The 22,905-nt window shown below is 45.1% G+C and overlaps 1 protein-coding gene across 1 annotated transcript in view; it reads right to left on the reverse strand.

Annotated features, from left to right (window-relative positions):
• skor2 (SKI family transcriptional corepressor 2) overlaps positions 1–15,716 on the reverse strand; it is a 218,348-nt gene extending 202,632 nt beyond the window's left edge. Inside the window, exon 1 of the mRNA XM_073064047.1 lies at positions 15,512–15,716. The gene's annotated coding sequence lies outside the window, so the exon portion shown is untranslated. The remainder of the gene's footprint in view (positions 1–15,511) is intronic.
• Between the last annotated feature and the right edge of the window lie 7,189 nt (positions 15,717–22,905).

Consider the following 22,905-nt stretch of genomic DNA (forward strand, 5'->3'; position numbering starts at 1 on the left):
GGAGATTTGACAGAGGTGTAAAAGTAGGGGTATAGATAGGGTAAACATAAGTAGCCCTTTTCCACCGAGTTTGGGTGAAACGACAACAACTGGAGGTCATGAGTGAAGGGTTTAAGGGGAACATGGGGGGAACTTCACTCAGAGGGTGGTGAGAGTGTGGAACGAGTTGCCAGTGGAAGTGGTGGATGCAGGGTTCCTGGGACTGGGCAGAATAATAGTTCAGCATAGACTAGATGGACCAAATGGCCTGTTTCTCCGCTGAAACTCTATCAGTCTAATTGTGTTTAAGTTGCTGAGGGGGAAGGGAGAGGTTATGTCAATGACAGTGTATGAACCAAAGTGCCAAGTAAACAGTTGACCCAACGGACAAAGTTGTCAGTAACATCATGAAGGATCCCACCCACCCTGCTCATGGACTGTTTGTCCCACTCCCATCAGGGAGGAGGCTACGTAGCATCCACACCAGGACCACCAGACTGAAAAACAGTTACTTTCTCAAAGCAGTGAGACTGATCAACACCTCCACCCACTAACCCACCCCTCCACACCCCCAAACACCACTACTTTATCATTTCCTGTCAGTCACCTTATGTACAGACACTCCTGTGCCTGGTGTCACTTTATGGACATACAATCAATCTATGTATATAAGCTATTTTATATATTTATACCTATTGTGACTTTTTTATTATTGCATTTTTTTGTGCTGCATCAGATCCAGAGAAATAATTTTCCTTTACACTTGCGTACTGGAAATGACATTGAACAATCTTAAATCATGAAAAACCAGCATTACAGCACAGTACAGTGCCTTCGACCCACAATATTCTGTCCCTCATTAACTTGCCTTAAGACCAATCTAACCCTTCCCTCACACATAGCCCTCCATCATCCATGTGCCTATGTAAGAGTCTTTAAAATGTCCCTAATGTATCTGTCCCTATCACCATTGCTGACAGTTCATGCCACCTACCCACCACTTACTGTGTAACAAACTTATCTCCAACATCCCCACTATAGCTTCCTCCAAATACCTTAAAATTATGCCCCCTCATGTTTGCCACTTCCACCCTGGGAAAAGGTCTTTGGATGTCCACTCAATCTATGTCTCCTATCATCTTGTACACCTCTATCAAGTCACTTCTAAACCTCCGTTGCTGCAAAGAGAAAAGCCTAGCTCACTCTGAGCTGGCCAGGGCTCACTCCTCAGACACTCCGACAGCAAATCCTCTCCTTAGCTGCTGAGCTCCTCCAGTGCTCTGTAATGTTTTACACTATGATGTATTCGTTGATTTATTCAGTGCGGGGCTTCCCAAGCTGGGGTCCACAGACCCCCTGGTTAATGAGGGGTCCGTGGAAAAAAAGCTTGGGAAGCCCGAGTACAAAACAGACCCTTGCAGTCCCTCAGGCTGCTTTGCCCAGCGACACACTGAGTTAACCCTAGCCTAGTCACGGGACAATCTGCGACCGACTCATCTGTACTTCCAGAGGAAACCAGAGCACCCGAAGGAAGCTCACACGGTCACGGGAACAACATACAAACTCCTTACTGAATTTACTCCGGACTCCGAACTGTAATAGTGTCGTGCTAACCGTGGTTCCCCTACACTACTGTGGTAGTCCTGATTTAACTGATAAACAAATTATAATAAAGACTTTATGACCCAGCAGACAACTTAGTTATTGGACTTCCTCATCTCAGCTGACATCCGTCCTCAAGGTGTTGCCACCACAGTAACATGATCTCATCTGGCGGCAGTCATAACAGCAGCCCGGAGCAGATCTTTCTGACATCCTGACTATCTAGGACACCTCTTGCGGGCGGTGTGGGGGTGCAGTAGTTAGCACCATGCGCTGCAGCATCAGCGACCGGGGTTCAATTCCTGCCACTTCCGCTGTCTGTTCTCCCCGTGACCGCGTGGGTTTCCTCTGGGTGCCCCGGGTTTCTCCCACATGCCAAAGGTGTACGGGTCAGGGTTAGTAAACTGTCAGCCTGCGATGTTGGCACTGAAAGGGTGGCAACCTTTGTGGGCTCCCCCCATGTATCCTCGGACTGTGTTGGTCGTCGACACGTATGACACATTTCACTGCAGGTTTCGATGTGCGTGTGACAAATAAAGCTAAGCATTTGCAGACTCTAAATAAAGCTTATCCTTATCTCTATTCTTGTGCTCAAAGAAAATGAAATTAGAAACAAATGTTGTTGAAGGATTTAGTGTTTAATTTGTGCAGTTGGCAACCCATTTCTCAGCTCTTAGTTGCAGACTAGAAGTAATGATCTTATTTAGACCAGTAGACTACAAGACACAGGAACAGAATTAGGCCATTTGATCCATTGAGTCTGCTCCGCCATTTCATCATGGCTGATTTATCAACCCTCTCGACCCCAGTCTTCTGCCTTCTCCCCGTAACCTTTGACATCCTGACTAATCAGGAATCAACAATACTCAATGACATGTCCCCCAGAGCTGTCCACAATGAATTTCACAGGTTCATCAACTTCTGGTTAAATAACTTCCTCTCATCTCTGTTCTAAATGGACATCCCTCTATTCTATGGCTGTGCCCTCTGGTCTTAGACTCCTCCACAACAGGAAACATCATTTCCATGTCCACCCAATCTAGCCTTTTCAATATTCAATAGGGTCCAATGAGATTTCCACCTCATTCTTCTAAACTCCAGTGAGTACAGGCCCAGAGACATTAAACGCTCCTCAGTCACAAATCCTTTCATTCTCGTGAGCCTCTCCTGAACCCTCTCCAATGAAATCACACCCTCTGTTAGATAAGGAGCCCAAAATTGCTCAATGTATTCCAACCCTGGCAGCTTCTTTTTGTGATATGTAGCCCCACTTTCGATCTACTTTCCAGGTAACTGGTAGCTTTCTTATCCTTACTATATCACACTACACATATCCTCAGTACATTTCTTTTTTAATTCTGTCACCGTGACTGAGCCCAAATGTCTAACTTACTTCATAAGTCACTGCTCACTCCGAGTTGCAAAACGTAGTTGAGAAGAGCTGGCTAAAATTTATAAGAGAGAATAAAGAAAAGATCATGGAAGGCAGATCAGTAAATTATATTTGGTAAGATATCACTAAGTAAGAACAGTAAATAGTAAAGAGAGTACAGTAAATTATGTTCTGAATGTTCATTAAATAGCTTTGCAACATGGTTACAATTTGGATGGAATTATTGCAAATGTCCTCCGACATTAACCTCCCCGATCCTAGACTCAGAAAAATCGGAAAGAGCTTGTCAGTGCCTGCCACTCTTGAAGAGAATACTCCAGGGGGAAGTAATGACTCTTGTGGAATCCCATGAATTTAAAACATGGATAATTGGAATTCTTCCAAATGGCAAGAGGGATAGGGGATAATTACCCATGCTTTTGCAATTACAGGATTTAATGGCTTTTCCCCTCTCAATGTGTTCTAACATCTCACATACCTAAACGTTATTACATTGGAAAGGGTTAACACACAGCTGATAAACGATCAGCAGGTCTGTAATCAAATTGATCAGGAGATGAGGCTCTGCGAGGAAGTGGCTTGACTTGGAAGAACAGTGCAAAGACGCTATTAAACAAGACTGAAGGGAAATAGATTAATGCGGGAGAGAATGGAGTTTGAGCCTCTGGCCATAACAAGCATATATAACAATTATATAGAATTCTATTAATCAGTAACACTGATAAGATGTCAGAAGCACAGAAAGCCACTGAGACTGTCAGTGAGTTAAGCTTGGATGGACAAATTCTATTTTTGTTTTTTCTCTCTGGGCAATGACAGCTTTCAGTCTTTCCATTGGCTTTTCCCATTGGGGTTGGGTGAGACTAGAACTAGAGGTCATGGGTTAAGGGAGAAATACATTTACTTATTTAGACTTTCAACATGGAACAGACATTTCCAGCCAAGTGAGCCATGTCACCCAGCAATCCCACAATTCAACCTCAGTCTAAACACAGGCCAATTTACAGTGATCAGTTAACCTGCCGACCAGTACAACTCTGGACTGTGGGAGGAAACCCACACAGTCACGGGGAGAAGGTACAAACTCCTCACAGAGAACACTGGAACTGAACACTGAACTCCGATGCCCCAAGTGTCAAGTGTCGATCTAGCCACTATGCCATCATGATGTCCCCAAACAACACAACATTCTCAGATTATTTGCTCCCCAAACTGTATGCAATGCCAGGAAAGCAGAAAACTTTACGGGGAACATGAGGGAGAACGTCTTCACTCAGAGGGTGTTGAGAGTGTGGAAAGAGCTACCAGTGGAAATAGTGGATGTGGGCTTCACTGTGACACTTAAGAGAAATTTGGGGAGGGTACGGCGGGCCATGGTCTGGGTGCAGGTCGATGGGAGCAGACAGAATAATTGTTCACCATGGAGGGTACGGCGGGCCATGGTCTGGGTGCAGGTCGATGGGAGCAGACAGAATAATTGTTCACCATGGAGGGTACGACGGGCCATGGTCTGGGTGCAGGTCGATGGGAGCAGACAGAATAATTGTTCACCATGGAGGGTACGACGGGCCATGGTCTGGGTGCAGGTCGATGGGTGCAGACAGAATAATTGTTCACCATGGAGGGTACGACGGGCCATGGTCTGGGTGCAGGTCGATGGGAGCAGACAGAATAATTGTTCACCATGGAGGGTACGACGGGCCATGGTCTGGGTGCGGGTCGATGGGAGCAGACAGAATAATTGTTCACCATGGAGGGTACAGCGGGCCATGGTCTGGGTGCAGGTCGATGGGAGCAGACAGAATAATTGTTCACCATGGAGGGTACGACGGGCCATGGTCTGGGTGCAGGTCGATGGGAGCAGACAGAATAATTGTTCCCCGTGGAGGGTACGACGGGCCATGGTCTGGGTGCAGGTCGATGGGAGCAGACAGAATAATTGTTCCCCGTGGAGGGTACGACGGGCCATGGTCTGGGTGCAGGTCGATGGGAGTAGACAGAATAATTGTTCACCATGGAGGGTACGACGGGCCATGGTCTGGGTGCAGGTCGATGGGTGCAGACAGAATAATTGTTCACCATGGAGGGTACGACGGGCCATGGTCTGGGTGCAGGTCGATGGGTGCAGACAGAATAATTGTTCACCATGGAGGGTACGACGGGCCATGGTCTGGGTGCGGGTCGATGGGTGCAGACAGAATAATTGTTCACCGTGGAGGGTACGGCGGGCCATGGTCTGGGTGCAGGTCGATGGGTGCAGACAGAATAATTGTTCACCATGGAGGGTACGACGGGCCATGGTCTGGGTGCAGGTCGATGGGTGCAGACAGAATAATTGTTCACCATGGAGGGTACGACGGGCCATGGTCTGGGTGCAGGTCGATGGGTGCAGACAGAATAATTGTTCACCATGGAGGGTACGGCGGGCCATGGTCTGGGTGCAGGTCGATGGGAGTAGACAGAATAATTGTTCACCATGGAGGGTACGACGGGCCATGGTCTGGGTGCAGGTCGATGGGAGCAGACAGTATAATTGTTCAGCATGGAGGGTATGTCGGGCCATGGTCTGGGTGGGGGTCGATGGGTGCAGACAGAATAATTGTTCAGCATGGACAAAGTGGATTGAAAGGCCCATTCCTATGCTGTAGGGACCTGTGACTCTAACCTGTCCCCTCACTCATAGTTCCTGAGGTAAGCATAACGTATCCAGTGAAGGCACAACACTGGCTGTCATTTCATTTTCCTTCAAGACAGGGTAGCCATGTCGACAGATCTGCAAGTCCAAGTCCAGGTAATAGACTGGAGACTGGAACCCGGAGGCGGCCAATCCAGGGGTTGGACGACTCTGTGTGTGCCTGTGTGTGTCTGTGTGTGCCTGTGTGTGTCTGTGAGTGCCTGTGCGTGTGTCTATGCATGTGTGCCTATGTGTGTCTGTGTGTGCCTGTGTGTGTCTATGCATGTGTGTCTGTGCATGTGTCTATGCGTGTGTGTCTGTGCATGTGTCTATGCATGTGTGTCTGTGTGTGTCTATGCATGTGTGTCTGTGTGTGTCTATGCGTGTCTGTGTGTGTCTATGCATGTGTGCCTGTGTGTGTCTATGCATGTGTGTCTGTGTGTGTCTATGTGTGCCTGTGTGTGTCTATGCATGTGTGCCTGTGTGTGTCTATGCATGTGTGTCTGTGTGTGTCTATGCGTGTCTGTGTGTGTCTATGCATGTGTGCCTGTGCGTGTGTCTATGCATGCGTGCCTGTGTGTGTCTATGCGTGTCTCTGTGTGTCTGTGTGTGTCTGTGTGTGCCTGTGTGTGTCTATGCATGTGTGCCTGTGCGTGTGTCTATGCATGTGTGTCTGTGTGTGTCTGTGTGTGCCTGTGTGTGTCTGAGTGTGTCTATGCATGTGTGTCTGTGTGTGCCTGTGTGTGTGTCTATGCATGTGTGCCTGTGCTTGTGTCTTTGCATGTGTGTCTGTGTGTGTCTATGCATGTGTGCCTATGTGTGTCTGTGTGTGCCTGTGTGTGTCTATGCATGTGTGCCTGTGTGTGTCTGTGTGTGCCTGTGTGTGTCTATGCATGTGTGCCTGTGTGTGACTGTGTGTGTCTGTGAGTGTCTATGCATGTGTGCCTGTGCGTGTGTCTACGCATGTGTGTCTGTGTGTGTCTATGTGTGTCTACGCATGTGTGTCTGAGTGTGCCTGTGTGTGTCTATGCATGTGTGTCTATGTGTGTCTGTGTGTGCCTGTGTGTGTCTATGCATGTGTGTCTATGTGTGTCTGTGTGTGCCTGTGTGTGTCTATGCATGTGTGTCTATGTGTGTCTGTGTGTGCCTGTGCGTGTGTGCCTGTGTGCGTACGTGTGTGTATGTGTGTCTGACTGGGGCAAGAGGACTGTTTCGACATTGTTTTGTGTTGCTCTGAATGGGAATGTTATGTTGGTGCCAGAATGTATGGTGGCACGGGAGAGCTGCCACCAGCACATCCCTGCGTCGGTTGTCAGTACAAACTGAGTACTCGGTGTGCCTCACTGTATCAGCGTACCTGTGGATCTGAACGTTATTTATCAATGTGACTTATTCCTTACTGGTTTGTATCTGTCCCTCTGAATTATATGTGGGTCACAGAGAATGACTGGAATGTTTACAGTAACAGTTTGATCTCCTGTCCCTGATTCCATCCAGACTCACACTGACTGGACAGTAACAGTTTGATCTCCTGTCCCTGATTCCATCCAGACTCACACTGACTGGACAGTAACAGTTTGATCTCTCGTCCCTGACTCCATCCAGACTCACACTGACTGGACAGTAACAGTTTGATCTCCCGTCCCTGATTCCATCCAGACTCACACTGACTGGACAGTAACAGTTTGATCTCCCGTCCCTGATTCCATCCAGACTCACACTGACTGGACAGTAACAGTTTGATCTCCTGTCCCTGATTCCATCCAGACTCACACTGACTGGACAGTAACAGTTTGATCTCCCGTCCCTGATTCCATCCAGACTCACACTGACTGGACAGTAACAGTTTGATCTCCCGTCCCTGATTCGATCCAGACTCACACTGACTGGACAGTAACAGTTTGATCTCCCGTCCCTGATTCCATCCAGACTCACACTGACTGGACAGTAACAGTTTGATCTCCCGTCCCTGATTCCATCCAGACTCACACTGACTGGACAGTAACAGTTTGATCTCTCGTCCCTGACTCCATCCAGACTCACACTGACTGGACAGTAACAGTTTGATCTCCCGTCCCTGATTCCATCCAGACTCACACTGACTGGACAGTAACAGTTTGATCTCCCGTCCCTGATTCCATCCAGACTCACACTGACTGGACAGTAACAGTTTGATCTCCTGTCCCTGATTCCATCCAGACTCACACTGACTGGACAGTAACAGTTTGATCTCCTGTCCCTGATTCCATCCAGACTCACACTGACTGGACAGTAACAGTTTGATCTCCCGTCCCTGATTCCATCCAGACTCACACTGACTGGAAAAGTCTACATTCAACCTTCAACCCAGTCAACTGATCTCAGGCAAGATGGCAGCAATTCCCACAACTCTGCAGGTCAGGTGGTATCTGTGGAGTGGAATAAACCGTCAACATTTTGGAGCAGTACTCCTCATCAGAACTGGAAATGAAGGGGAAGGAATTCAGAATAAGAAAGTGGGGGTGGATAGGAGCTTTTCCCAGCTTCTCACTCCCCCTCATCCCCACCCATTCATCTTGAGCCTTACCTGTCTGACCTATCCCCTGCCAGCTTGTACTTCTGCATCACCCCCCAATACTAAACAGAACACAGAAAAGAAGAGTCTTGGCCTCACAGACTACCTCGTGATGTGGTACTTCGTCGTGTCCCTACACTGCACACTCTTGTAAGCTTTTCACTTTATTCTGCTCTGTTGGTGATACCTTGTTGTATCTCGGAGCTAAGTGCAATGAATTGATCTATGTCAACCAAGTGTCCTACCAAGTTTTTTCTCATTCATCTGTACATAGGTATACCACAAGCAAAACGATGTGCAGATAACACATGAAGTAGTATTACCACAAATAAATTAATAGTAAGGTGTATACAACAGTAGTTAGAATGTACACAGTCTAACGTTACTAGCGCTTCACATGCGATGAGATCTGGGTGGCAGGGAGTTCAGCAGTCTCACGGGAGGAAGCTGTTTCCCATCCTAATAGTTAGACCATAAGATTATCAAGTCAAGTCACTTTTATCATGAGACATAGGTGCAGAAGTAGGCCATTCGGCCCATCAAGTCTGCTCCGTCATTCAATCATGGGCTGGTCCAATTCTTCCAGTCATCCACACTCCCCTGCTTTCACCCCATACCCTTTGATGCCCTGGCTAATCAGGAACCTATCTATCTCTGCCTTAAATATACCCAGTTACTTGGCCTCCACAGCTGCTAGTGGCAACAAATTCCACAGATTTATCACCTCTGACTGAAGTAATTTCTCCACATCTCAGTTCTAAATGGACGTCCTTCAATCCTGAAGTCATGCCCTCTTGTCCTAGACACCCCTACCATGGGAAATAACTTTGCCATATCTAATCTGTTCAGGCCTTTTAACATTCAGAATGTTTCTATGAGATCCCCCTCATTCTCCTGAACTCCACGGAATACAACCCGAGAGCTACCAGACAGTCCTCATACGGTAACCCTTTCATTCCTGGAATCATTCTTGTGAATGTTCTCTGAACCCTCTCCAATGTCAGTATATCCAATGATTTCTTGTCCTAATGCTACGGTACAGCCTGTCTGATGGTCGGGGGTCTGTGGGACGGATAGGAGGTTCATTGGTGATGCCAAGGGCCTCGTGTACACAGTGCTCTTGATAAATATTTCTGATGGATGGAAGCGAGACGCTGATGCAATCCTCGTAATCCTTTGTACCATGTGACAATAATAAACCAATAAATAAAAACGTAAAGTAGACATGGGGTGTAGAGGAATTTCTGAAGATGGCCAAGTACAGGGCTTTCCTACAGACACTGGGGAATCCGATCCATGAGAGAGAGCATTCTGGATGGCCTTGGAAAGCTCGAGTCCTCTCAAAAAGGAGCAAGTAACTTCCCAGAGAAAACAGCTGATGAAATAAATTGTGAAATGAAAATGCTGATTTGCTCAATACTGTTGAAAGGTCTCTGACCATAAGGCCATAAGACAAAGGTGCAGAATTCGACAATTCAGCCCGTTGAGGCTGTTCCACCATTCCATTGTGGCTGATGAATTCTTGATTAGTCAGGGTGTCAAAGGTTACAGGGAGAAGGCAGGAGAATAGGATTGATAATAAATCAGCCATGATGGGATGGCAGAGCAGACTCGATGGGCTGAATGGCCTCATTCTGCTCCTATGTCTTATGGTCTTTATCATCTCTCTCAACTCCATTCTCCTACTTTCTCCTTGTAATCTTTGACGCCCTGACTATTCACAAACTTATCAACGTCCACTTTAAATATACTCAGCGAATTGGTCTCCACAGCCACCCGTGGCAATGAATTTCACAGATTCATCATCCTCTGACTAAAGAAATCCCTCCTCATCTCTGTTTTAAATGGACAATCTTTTATTATGAGGTTCTGCCCTCTGGTCCTCAACTCACCCACTTGAGGGAACTTCCTCTCCACATCCACTTTGATGAGACCTTTCACTGTTCAGTAGGTTTCAATGAGATCCCCCCACATTCTTCTAAATTCCAGAGAGTACAGGCCCAGAGTCATCAAATGTTCCTCATCCATTAACCTCTTCATTCCTGGAATCTGACTTGAATCATTAACACGTTGTTTTTTCTTAAACGTAAGAGATTCTGCAGATGCTGGAACTCCAGAGCAACACACACAAAATGCTGGAGGAATGTGCTGTACTGTTCTATGTTTAACTCAGCAGGTCTCGGAAGCGTTGTTGCTTTGTTTCTGCCCCAATAGTTGCTGCCTGATCTGCTGAGTTTTTCAGAGCTTTTTAAAATTTAATATTATTATTCATTTCAATAACTCCTTGTCCTTTCAACTCTAGTACATATGCCGCGTCTACTCAACCTCCAGCACTCAAACCTTTCCATGGCAGAGCAGCTTTGCTGGCAAGTTCAGAGAGGCCTGGAGCAAAAGGGACAGACAGACGGACAGAGAGCGTGAGAGCAAGGCAGACAGACAGACGGAGAGCATGGAATAGACGGATGGAGAGCGAGATGCATGGACAGAGTGTGACAGCAGATGGAGAGAGAGAGAAACAGGCGGATGGAGACCGAGAGAGGCAGATGGATGGAGAGTGATAGACCAGACAGATGGATGGAGAGTGATAGACCAGACAGATGGATGGAGAGTGATGGACCAGACAGATGGATGGAGAGTGATGGACCAGACAGACGGATGGAAAGTGATAGAACAGACAGACGGATGGAGAGTGATGGACCAGACAGACGGATGGAGAGTGAGACATACAGACGGATGGAGAGTGATAGAACAGACAGACAGATGGAGAGTGATAGACCAGACAGATGGATGGAGAGTGATAGACCAGACAGATGGATGGAGAGTGATAGAACAGACAGACGGATGGAGAGTGAGACATACAGACGGATGGAGAGTGATAGAACAGACAGACAGATGGAGAGTGATAGAACAGACAGACGGATGGAGAGTGATGGACCAGACGGATGGAGAGTGATAGAACAGACAGACAGATGGAGACCGAGACAGGCAGATGGATGGAGAGTGATAGACCAGACAGATGGATGGAGAGTGATAGAACAGACAGACGGATGGAGAGTGATGGACCAGACAGACGGATGACTCCAAGAGAGAAGGAGTGAGGAAGATACACGAGACTGCGAATGCTGGGATCCGGATGACAAACAAGATATTAAAGGAACTCAGTGAGTCCTGAAGGGAAATGGACAGTTGACATTTCAGGTCGAGACCTTTCATCAGCTGAGGCAACTTCAGGAAGTGAGTGGGCTTGGCCAAGTTGTCAGTTCACGGGTCCAGGCAGCAGGTTGTCGAAAGCTCTGCCAAGCTGATTACCTGCCCCTCTTCCAGGGTTGCTTCTATATCTTGGTGTCTTTGGAGAAGGGGCATGTAGTCTCTCAGTGCACAATGAGGGCTTTCTGGGAATGATGGGACTCTCAGGAGCTCGAATGTGTTGTAGATAGTTAAAATAAGAGTATTTTAATTTGAAACTGTAGATAGTTATGAGGCCTGATCACTGCATTGCGTTGTTAGTGAAAATAACCGAGAGTGCTGGCTGGAATGAGAATGGGTTTTCTCTAAACAACTGCAGCTTGTGGTTAGTTGGTGGTTGGTTACGCACCAGCACCCCCACTGGGGCAAAGACCAGCACCAGAAGCTCATCAGGGTCCTCTGTCGTGGGCCATTCGTTCGCCTTGTATCCAGGTGTAGTCCATCTTCTTGATGGATCCTTTCTTCCCTGGGATAGGTCTTTGGAAGTTTTGTTGGTGTTTCTGTGGCTCTGGGCTTTTACCGGATGAGGTTGCCAGCCCTCCTCCTCTCGCAGCCGAGCTTGAGACCATCCATGGCGGGATTTCTGTAAGACATTGGTGATGTCTCACCGCAGTATTATGTGCAGTTTGGTCACCTGGCGGAGTTGTAGATGGTGAGTAGCATTCTTATGAGTTAGAATACTCAAGATCACAGAAAACTTAAAGTAATCAGTGCATAAACACAAGAGATTCTGCAGATGCTGGAGTGTAGCGGTTAGCAAGATGCTATTACAGCCCCGGATGTTGTGGAGTTGTAGTTCAATTCCATCGCTGGTTTGTACGGAGTCTCTGTTCCTCCTCCTCCCCAGGGAATGTGCGGGATTTCCCTGGGCACTCCACCTTCCTCCTGTGATCCAGAGACATTCCAGGTAGGGTAATTCGTCATTATTCAATTGCCCCGTGATCAGGTTAGGGATAATCGGGGTTGTTGGGGCAGCAAAGCTTGAAGGGCCTATTCTGCACTGTATCACTAAATAAATAAATTAAATGGACAAAATGCCAGAGCAACTCAAACAGTTCAGGCAGCATCTGTGGAGATGAATAAACAGCCAATGTTTCAACTGTGTTGAAAAGTGTAAGGACAATGAAGTAAGTGTACTTTGGATATGACACAACACAACCCCCCGCAAATGATAATAAACACATCAATTAAAACACAATAAATACAAATACATAAAATAGTTTATATACACAGACTGATTGTATGTTCATAAAGTGACGCTATGCACAGGAGTGTCTGTACATCAGATGACTGACAGGAAATGATAAAGTAGTGGTGTTTGGGGGTGTGGAGGGGTGGGTTAGTGGGTGGAGGTGTTGATCAGCCTCACTACTTGGGGAAAGGAACTGTTTTTCAGTCTGGTGGTCCTGGTGTGGATGCTACGTAGCCTCCCTCCTGATGGGAGTGGGACAAACAGTCCATGGGCAGGGTGGGTGGGATTCTTCATGATGTTACTGGCATTTTCTGACACCTTTCTGTATCTACGTCCCTGGTGGAGGGTAGGCTGGTGCTGGTGGTGCCCCTTCCTGCCCACCGCTGTGCGGTTTCTGCACCACACAGTGATGTAGCATGTTGTGATGCTCGCTACTGTGCACCTGCAGAGAGGAATAGAGAGAGGGACGTGGAGAAGGTTTTGTGTCGGCACCCTTCAGCAGAACTCAGTAAATCAGTGCGTCGACTCAACCGCTGTCTCACCAACTTGTATTGATATAGTTGCTTTAACGTAGTAAAATATTGCAAAGCACTCAAGTGGTACAAACCTGACAAAGAAGGGTCTTAGTATTGAGAACATACTGTATTTCCTGAGGCAATTTTATCTTAGAACAGATAGATTTCGAATACAAAAGATACAGCTGCCTTGAGATTAGCAACAGCTCAAAGTAATTCAGAGCCAGCCGAGAGTGAGATATAATTCCAGTTCGGAAAAGAATCTGTCAGTCCAAAGATGTTGTGTGATAGTTGGACCTGTGCCAAGACTGAAGGGTGGTGAAAATCATTTTAAACTGGTTTCATCTGATTCAGTTTGTCTACGGGGAGTTTGCATCTTGCTTTGGTTCAATGGAATTTATGCAGAATTCATTCTGAATTTTAAACCATTTACTTATTATTTATAGAGATACAATGTGGAACAGGCATTTCTGGCACCACCCAACAACCTGCCTAATTACAGGACAATTTACAATGACCAATTAACCTAGGAACCAGTCCACCTGTGTTCTGTGGGAGGAAATTGGGGCAGCCGGAGTAAAGCCACACGGTCACGGGGAAACATAAACTCCTTACAGATGGCACTGGTATTGTTCTGATGCCCCGAGCTGTAACTTTGCCACACTAACCACTCCGTTACCATCATGCCGCTATAGGAGACAGTCTCTCAATGACCAACCAGAATTGGACATGCACAATGAAGTTGCTCTACATGCTCCCTGGGTGATGAACAAGTTCAGTTTTTAACAGACTTGAGTTGATTTTGCCCATAAATTGGAGAACGCACAAATATCACTCAAAACAGTAGCCATGCCTCCACAGTATTGTAATGAAAGTTGTCAAAGAAATACAAGACTGATGAGAAGAAACAATTAATAGAAGTGGACATAGAACATAACACCACAGTACAGGCCCTTCAGTCTACAATGTTCTAACACACATCAAGGTCAGGCTAAACTTTCCTTCCCACATAGCTCTTTGTTTTTCTTTAAACACCCCTGGCCGCCTGCTATAGGAAGGACACCAAGGCTTTGGAGAGGAACAGAAGAGGTTTACCAGGATTTTCCCTGGATTAGAGGGCATGTGCTGTGATGAGGTTGGACAAAACTGGTTTGTCAGAGGCAGTGGGAAAATCTGATAGAGGTTATGAGAGGCCAGGAGTAGACAGACAGTATCTTTTTCCCAGGGTTGAAATGTCTAATAGCAGAGGGCATGCAGGGGGAATAACTTCAGAGGAGATGTGAGGATTACACAGGGTGCGGTGGCAGAGGCAGAAACATTAGAGACTTTTAGGAGACGTTTATATCGGCAGATGAAGGTAAAGGAAATAATGGGATATGGACATTGTGTAGTCGGAAGAGATGGCCTCTATATCCTTCTATGGCAATAAATTCCACAGATTCACCTGTCTTTGGCTAGAGAAATTCCTTCCTATTGCTGTTCTAAAGAGACACGCGTCTATTCTGAAACTGTGCCCTCTAGCTCTAGACTAACCCGCTATAGGAAACATTCTCTCCACATCCATTCTATCTAAGCTTTTTAATATTCTACAAGTTTCAGTGAAACCCTCCTCGTTCTTCTAAACTCCAGCAAGTACAGGCCCAGAGCCATTAAGTGCTCCTCATACATTAACCCTTTCATTCTCAGGATCGTTCTCATGAACCTCCTCTGAACCCTCTCCGATGCCAGCACATCCTTTCTGGATAACGGGCCAAAACTGCTCACAATACTCCCAAGTGCAGTCTGACCCAGGCCGTGTAGAACCTCCCCACTCAGCCGGTGTGTCCTCGCTATTATTTACCTCTGAGATGCCACAAAACGTAATTTACACATGAAAATTAACTTGTATTTAAAACAGACAAAAGTAGATGAAAAGTAACAATTCTTATTATCTGGCAAGGCCAATGTAAGTTCTGATTGGTGTAAAACAATTAATGAAGCCAGGTAGAAAAACCTCAAGAAACAGCTTTATCAAAGATCAACTCTTTTCGCCAGATACACTGACATGTGATAGGAACTCGCTCCGGTGTGTTCAGAGCCCGACACCCAATATAAAACAACACTGAATAATTTTATAGAACTTGTGAATTGTTTTGCACCTTTCCTGAATCTCAGCCAGCTGAGCACTCTGGAACGGAATAATCTTAAAACAAACGGGTATCCCCTCTGTTTAAAACCGCCATAAAAATAAAAGTCACATTGGCTCTTCACGGGACATGCCCTCCTGTCATTGCTACCATAGTACAGGAGCTCATCGTTTCAGGCGCAGACACATGCATCAGAACAGAATTAGGTGGGAGCCGGCCGCCACCCTCACCTGTCGCGGGCTGCTTTCGGTGAGCCTGTCCCGCCTTCTGCCTGCAGAAACGGCGGATCCCTTTCGGTAGCTAAGCGATCTCCCGGTGCAGTTTGAGAATCAACCGGCCTTGCCCGAAACTTTCCTGCATCGTGCACTCTCCCCGTCTCGGCTGTCGGGGCAGTTTGCTGGAACTAACTCTCCCCACCGTAGGCAGGCAGCGCAGAGTGTCAAATCGAGCCAGGAGCCAAGTGCGTTGCCTGCCCCGAGAAACCCCACGGGGAACAGGGGGAGGAGACGTGCAGTGTCCAGCCCGCGGCTCCTGGTTCGCCAAACCACCGCCCTCAGAGCCGGGCCGACACCATACCTCCCGCGAGAGACTTCTCCCGGTGTCCGGCGGCGGTGTCAGGGACATAACCCAGGGGTTCCGGGTACTCGGCTCTAAAACCGCAGGGGCCGTCTGCAGTTGAGGTCACTGCTTAGAATCGGGGAAAGCTACAGCAAGTTGTAACACACACAAAATGCTGGAGGAACTCAGCAGGCCAGGCAGTGTCTATGGAAAAGTTATAAACTCAGCCAGCTCCATCCTCAGCCTAGGGGGGCACCTTCAAAAGGCGATGCCTCAAAGAGACGGCATCTGTCATTAAGGATCCCGTCACCCAGGACATGCCCTCTTCTCATCGCTACCATCAGGGAGGAGGCGCAGGAGAATGAAGACACGCACTCTATGATGCAGGAACAGCCTCTTCCCCTCCATCATCAGATTTCTGAACGAACAGCCAACCCATGTACACTATCTCACTTCTTTTTCTTCCCTCTCTTTTTGCTCAACTTATTTAATTTACATTTTAAATCTTTATTACTTATTGTAATTTATAATGTTTTATTATGTATTTCTATGTACCTCTTCCACAAAACGAATAAAAAGTTACAATTCGACCCGATTCTGAGTCTGGCCTTGGGCGATCACTTCCCCCCTCGATCCAAAGTCCAGAAGGTAACCGGTTTAAGAGCTCGTTAATGATTTTAACGAAAAAGGAAATAGTCTTGTTGGCAACAGTCGCACACATCACCAACGAAAGAAGGCTCTCTAATTACCACCGGTTTTAACATTTCACATTTAGAACAGACAGTTACAGGCTCTTCGGCCCACGGCGTTGTGCTGACCTGCTCCCAGATCAAGAGTTCAAAGTACATATATGTCACCATATAGAGCCCTGAGATTCCTTTTCTTGCAGGCATTCACAGTGGAAACGCAGTAGAATCAGTGAAAGACCGCACACAACGCGACCGACAAACAAACTCTGCAGATACGAAAACCAATAAATATGGAGGACGCGAGATGAAGAGTCCTTGAAAGTGAGGCCATAGGTTGTGGGAACAGTTCAGTGTTGGGGTGAGTGAAGTTATCCCCTCTGGTTCAAGAGTCTGATGGTTGAGGGGTAGTAACTGGTGGTCTGGGTCCTAAGGCTCCTGTACCCCCTTTCAGTGAGAAGAGAGCATGGCCTGGGTGATGGCCTCTAAGTTCAATCTAACCCTTCCCTTCCACTTAGACGTCTACTTTTTTTATCATCCAAGTGCCTGTCTAACAGTTTGTTAGAAGTCCCAAATGTACCCGGCTCTACAACCAACCCTGGCAGGGTGTTCCACACACCCACCACTCTCTGTGTGATTAAAAAACTACCTCTGACATCCCTCCTTGTGCTTCGTCTAAACACTTATTTTATTAAAAAATTAATTATAAAATATTTTTATTTATTATTAAAAAAATTTTATAATTTTATTTATAATATTTTTATTTTAAAATAATAAATAAAATAATTTATTTTAATATTTAAAAATAATATTTATTATTTTATATTTTAATATTTTTTTTTTATTTTTTTTATTTTTAGGTTTTTGATATTTATTGCTTATTTATTTGTTATTATTATTTTTTTTTTCTCAGCTCAAGCTGGTAAAGTCTGAGGTACGGGCATAGCCAAGCACACTCCTTTCTCAATTGCTAGGAACTTTCAGACTATTCTAATGGTGTTTAGTATTGTGGTTTTCTGGAGATTTACATAAATATTACTGCGTAGTCCTAATTGTCTAATACTATTGTGCAGTGACTTTGGGATGATGCCAGTTGTCGATATTACTATTGGGACAATGTGCACCCTGTTCATGTTCCATAGTCCTTCAATTTCACTTTTAATTCAGAGTATTTCTGGTGTTTTTCACTTACTGATTTCTGTCTGTTATGTGTGTTTGGAATGACTATGTCTATTAAATGATTGTTCTTGCTTGTTTATTCTGTAATATTAGATCTGGGCAGTTATTATGGATAATGCTGTCTGTAATAATGGATCTGCCGTAATATTGATTGCCGTAATACCCGTAATAACCGGGTATTGATAGTAGTTGATCAGCCATGATCTCAAAATGGCGGTGCAGGCTCGAAGGGCCGAATGGTCTACTTCTGCACCTATTGTCTATTGTCTATAATTTGTAGGACTCTGACTCTAAAACTAGGTCAGGCTTGTAAGGTATAGTGTCTTTCATGAGTTTGTATTTTAAAACAAAATTTTGGTGATTGATGTTTGCCACTGATTGTGCCTGTATAAGTGATCAGATTGAGTCAAACTGCTGCAGGATCCTGCAATGTGTTGGATTGTTTCTGGTTTCTCTTGGTATTTTCTGCATTTGTCTTCTTGAATTTGTTGGTCTTTTATTATGAATTTTTGATTTTTTTTTTTGTGTTAACCACCTGGTCCTGTACTGCCTTCTGTTTCTGGGAAGAGATCTCCAACTCTGAGCCAAGCGTTTGATGCGTCCTTGTTGATATCTAGTCTGCTCAGATCATGGGGATGTCTTCCATGGAGGGTCATGTTCTTCCATTGGTTCACTTTTTTTCTTCTACAGAGATAATTTTTCCAGTTTATGCTCTCAGTTAAGTTTAATTATATGTACTTATCAGGATTGCATGTTTTGCTGATGAAAGAATATCATTAGATGTTTTACCTGACTGTTGTGTTATTTTTTTATCTCTGTTATTCCTCTGTCCTAGGTAGTGTTAATCTAAATGCACTCGAGTGTATATAGTATTTTCTAAAAATTGTTATTTCAGTTCTTTATTATTTGTAAACTTTCCAGATTGGATTCAGACCAAGATACTAAGCCAAAAGAATACATGAATATGAGTATAATGAAAGTGTTTATTGTCTTTGTTATGTTTTTACTACTGAGCTCTGTTTGGCAGATTTTCTTAAGCTTTGAAATAAATTAGAACCATAGAATGATAGAACATTACAGCACAGAACCAGGCCTTTTGGCCCTTCTTGGCTGTACCGAACTATTTCTCTGCCTTGTCCCACTGACCTGCACCTGGCCCATATCCCTCCATACACCTCTCATCCAAGTTTTTCTTAAATGTTAGAAGTGAGCCTGCATTCACCACTTCATCTGGCAGCTCATTCCACACTCCTACCACTCTCTGTGTGAAGAAGCTCCCCCCCCCCAATGTTCCCTTTAAACTTTTCCCCCTTCACCCTTAACCCATGTCCCCTAGCCTCAGTGGAAAAAGCCTGCTTGCATTCACTCTATCTATACCCATCATAATTTTATATACCTCTATCAAATCTCCCCTCATTCTTCTATGCTCCAGGGAATAAAGTCCTAACCTATTCAACCTTTCTCTGTAACTCAGTTTCTCAAGTCCCAGCAATATCCTTGTAAACCTTCTCTGCGCTCTTTCAACCTTATTAATATCCTTCCTGTAATTCGGTGATAATGGGACATTCTGTCATTTTTCCATTATCACACTATGATCTATTTTCTTTGCTTGTGGATATCCCAGATACTTACATGTTCATCCATCAGTTGTACTGTATCCTGCTGCTCTGTTTTGTATTCTACTAGCTCCATTGCAACTTTCTTTGTTTAATGATCTGCTCTTCTCTGGTTCAAGATTCATGGTTAGATCTTTTGAAAATAGTTCTACAATTTGAATTAATGGTTTTAGCTTTACTGATGAGGGAGCGTTTAATTTCAACTCATCCATGTATAGAAGGTGTGTCAAGGTAGAAGTCATTTGGTTGTCTCTGATCTGATACCCTATTTTTGTCCAATTCAGTAAATTAGAGAGCATGTTTAAAGCTAGATAGGCTTAGTGATTCGCCCTGAGAAATGCCCCGGTTTACTTTGATCACGGTGGTTTTTCTTTTTTGGTTGTTAAAAGATCGAGTGATTACAATACGCCAATGCTTTATCAGATGTTGCAGAAATTTCACAAGTATTGGATGTACTTAGTATATATAGATATAACTTCTATTAACCATGAATGTGGGACAGAATTTTGGCAGTCAATATAACAACATGAAAGATTTTTGCTTTACCGCTGGTCATGATCTAGAATTAGAGAATCTATTATCAGTTGTTCTTTACATCCTTTCATCCCCTTATGGCATCATTTCTGTAATTATATTCTGGTTGTCTAAGTGATTGGTGATTAGTTGTGAGATGCGCAGTTACATTTTAAATGTACGGTAGACATGTAATAGAACGATATTTTGAAAGGTCATTTGAGACTTAGCTTTATGTAAGAGAAATGTTTTACCGTGAGACCCAGAGTCACAGAAAAGTACAGTACAGGAACAGGCCCTTCAGCCCATCCATTCTGTGCCAAACCATTTAAACTGCCTACTCCCATTGACCTGCACCCTCCATGTCTTCGCAATCCAGGTACCTGTCCAAACATCTCTTAAACATTGAAATCAAAATCACATCTACCACTTCTGTTGGCCGCCTGTTCCACACTCTCACCACCCTCTGTGAAGAAGTTTTCCCTCAGATTCCCCTTAAGTATTTCACCTTTAACCTGTGACCTCTAGTTGTAGTCTCACCCAAACTCAGTGAGAAAAGCCTGCCTGCATTTACCCTATCTATACCCCTCATAATTTTGGATACCTCTATAAATCTCCTCTCAATCTTCCAAGTTCCAAGGAATAAAATTCTAACCTATTCAATCTTTTCTTTTATAACTGAAGTCCTCCAGTCCTATCAACATCCTTGTAATTTTTTTCTGCTCTCTTTCAACCTTATTTACATCTGTCCTGTGGATAGGTGACCAAAGCTACACACAATGCTCTAAATTAGGCCTCACTAATGTCTTATACAACTTCAACATAACAACCCCATCTCCTGTATTCAAAGCTAAAGCTGCCTAAAGCTTTCTTGATGAACCTATCTACCTGTGACGCCACTTTTGATGAATTATGGACCTGTATTCTCAGATCCCTTTGTTCTACCGCACTCCTCAGTTCCCTACCACTCACCGTGTAAGACCTACATTGGTTTGTCCTCCCAAAGTGCGACACCTTACACTTGTTTGCATTAAATTCTGTCTGCCATTTTTCAACCCAGTTTTCCAGCTATCCACAGCAAGCTTTGATAGTCTTTCCCACTTTATAAACATCACAAACAGTAGAGGTCCCAGCACAGATCCCTGTGGAACACCACTAATTACAGGCCTCCAGTTCGAATAAGCCCCTTCAACCACTACCCTCTGTCTTCTATGCTCTAGCTGGCTCTGAATCCAAACAACCGATTTGCTGTGCATCCCCTGCAGCTTAATAGAACATGGAAGAGTATAACACAGAAACTGTTAACACAGCGAGGCTGTGCCGAGCCAGCTAAAACACAAATCAAAAACACTCAAATACTCCTCCTCACACCCTGTACATATCCCTCCATCTTCCTTACATCCAGATGCCTACCCAAACATCTCGTAAAAGCCTCTGACGTATTTGTCTTTACCACCATTACAGGCAGTGCATTCCAGGTACCCACGACTGAGTAAAAGGCTTACCCCTCACATCCCCTTTGAACCTACCCCTCTTACCTTCAATGGATGCTCTCTGCGAAACAGATACTCTCCGTCCACTCTATCAATGACTCTGATAATCTTGTAAATCTCTATCAGAGTCTCGACACTCCAGAGAAAACAACCAAAGTTTGTCCAGCTTCTCAAATAGCACATGCCCTCTAAACCAGACAGCATCCTGGTGAATCTCTCTGATACCATCAAAATTGGCTTTTCTCCAATTTAGGAAGTCAGAATCAGAATCATTATCAGTGGACCAACCCGCGGACCAGACCGATCTTCGTGTATATTCATTATTTGTTTCCATATTCCTTCTGTCAGGCACTTTCTCAGGATCTTTAAAGAGAATTTTTGATTTGCTTTCATGGGTACAGATGAAGGCAAGTAGTTTAATTATTATTATTTAGTTATTATTATTAATTATTTTCTTTTTGGATTTGCAGTTTATTGTCTTTTGCACGTCGGTTCTTGGACCATCCTGTTTTCATTGATTCTGTTGTGTTTCTTTGTATTTACTGTGAATGCCCACAAGAAAATGAATCTCAGGGTTGTTTATGGTGACATATATTTATTTTGATAATAAATTTACTTTGAACTTCACTCCATCGAGAAACCTGCTTAAATTTGCTGAAAGTTATGTTCCGTTTGTGTGGAAGCTATTGTCTTAGAGCCTTCCCATTATCCCCCCGGTTCAACAGCTTGACAGTTGAGGGGTAATAACCATTCCTGAACATGGTGGTGTGGGTCCTGAGGCTCCTGTACCTCCTTCCTGATGGTTGAGGGGTAATAACCATTCCTGAACATGGTGGTGTGGGTCCTGAGGCTCCTGTACCTCCTTCCTGATGGTTGAGGGGTAATAACCGTTCCTGAACATGGTGGTGTGGGTCCTGAGGCTCCTGTACCTCCTTCCTGATGGTTGAGGGGTAATAACCGTTCCTGAACATGGTGGTGTGGGTCCTGAGGCTCCTGTACCTCCTTCCTGATGGTTGAGGGGTAATAACCATTCCTGAACATGGTGGTGTGGGTCCTGAGGCTCCTGTACCTCCTTCCTGATGGTTGAGGGGTAATAACCGTTCCTGAACATGGTGGTGTGGGTCCTGAGGCTCCTGTATCTCCTCCCCAATGGCAGCAGCGAGAAGAGAGCATGACCTGGATGGTGACCTCTAAGATCAATCTAACCCTTCCCTCCTACATAACCTTCAAACGTCCATGTGCTTATTTAAGAGTTTATTAAATGTCCCTAATGAATCTGTTTCTACCACACCCCTGGTAGCATGATTCACGCAGCCTCCAATCTCTGTGCGTAACAAAAAAAACTATCTCTGAGATCCCCCCGTACTTTCAACTAATCACCTTAAAATGATGCCCCTCCTATGAGCCGTTTCCACCCTTGTCCCTGGCTGTCCATTTGACCATCTCAGATTCGCAGATTTATCACATGTACTTTGAAACTGCAAAACAAGCCCTTTCCTCCCCCCCTCCCTCCCCCCCACTTACACAGACAGGCCCTCAACCCCAGGACAAGCCACCTTCAGATCTCCTCCCTCCCTCT

This window comes from Hemitrygon akajei, chromosome 13, assembly GCF_048418815.1.
Source record: "Hemitrygon akajei chromosome 13, sHemAka1.3, whole genome shotgun sequence".
Classification (NCBI taxonomy): domain Eukaryota; kingdom Metazoa; phylum Chordata; class Chondrichthyes; order Myliobatiformes; family Dasyatidae; genus Hemitrygon; species Hemitrygon akajei.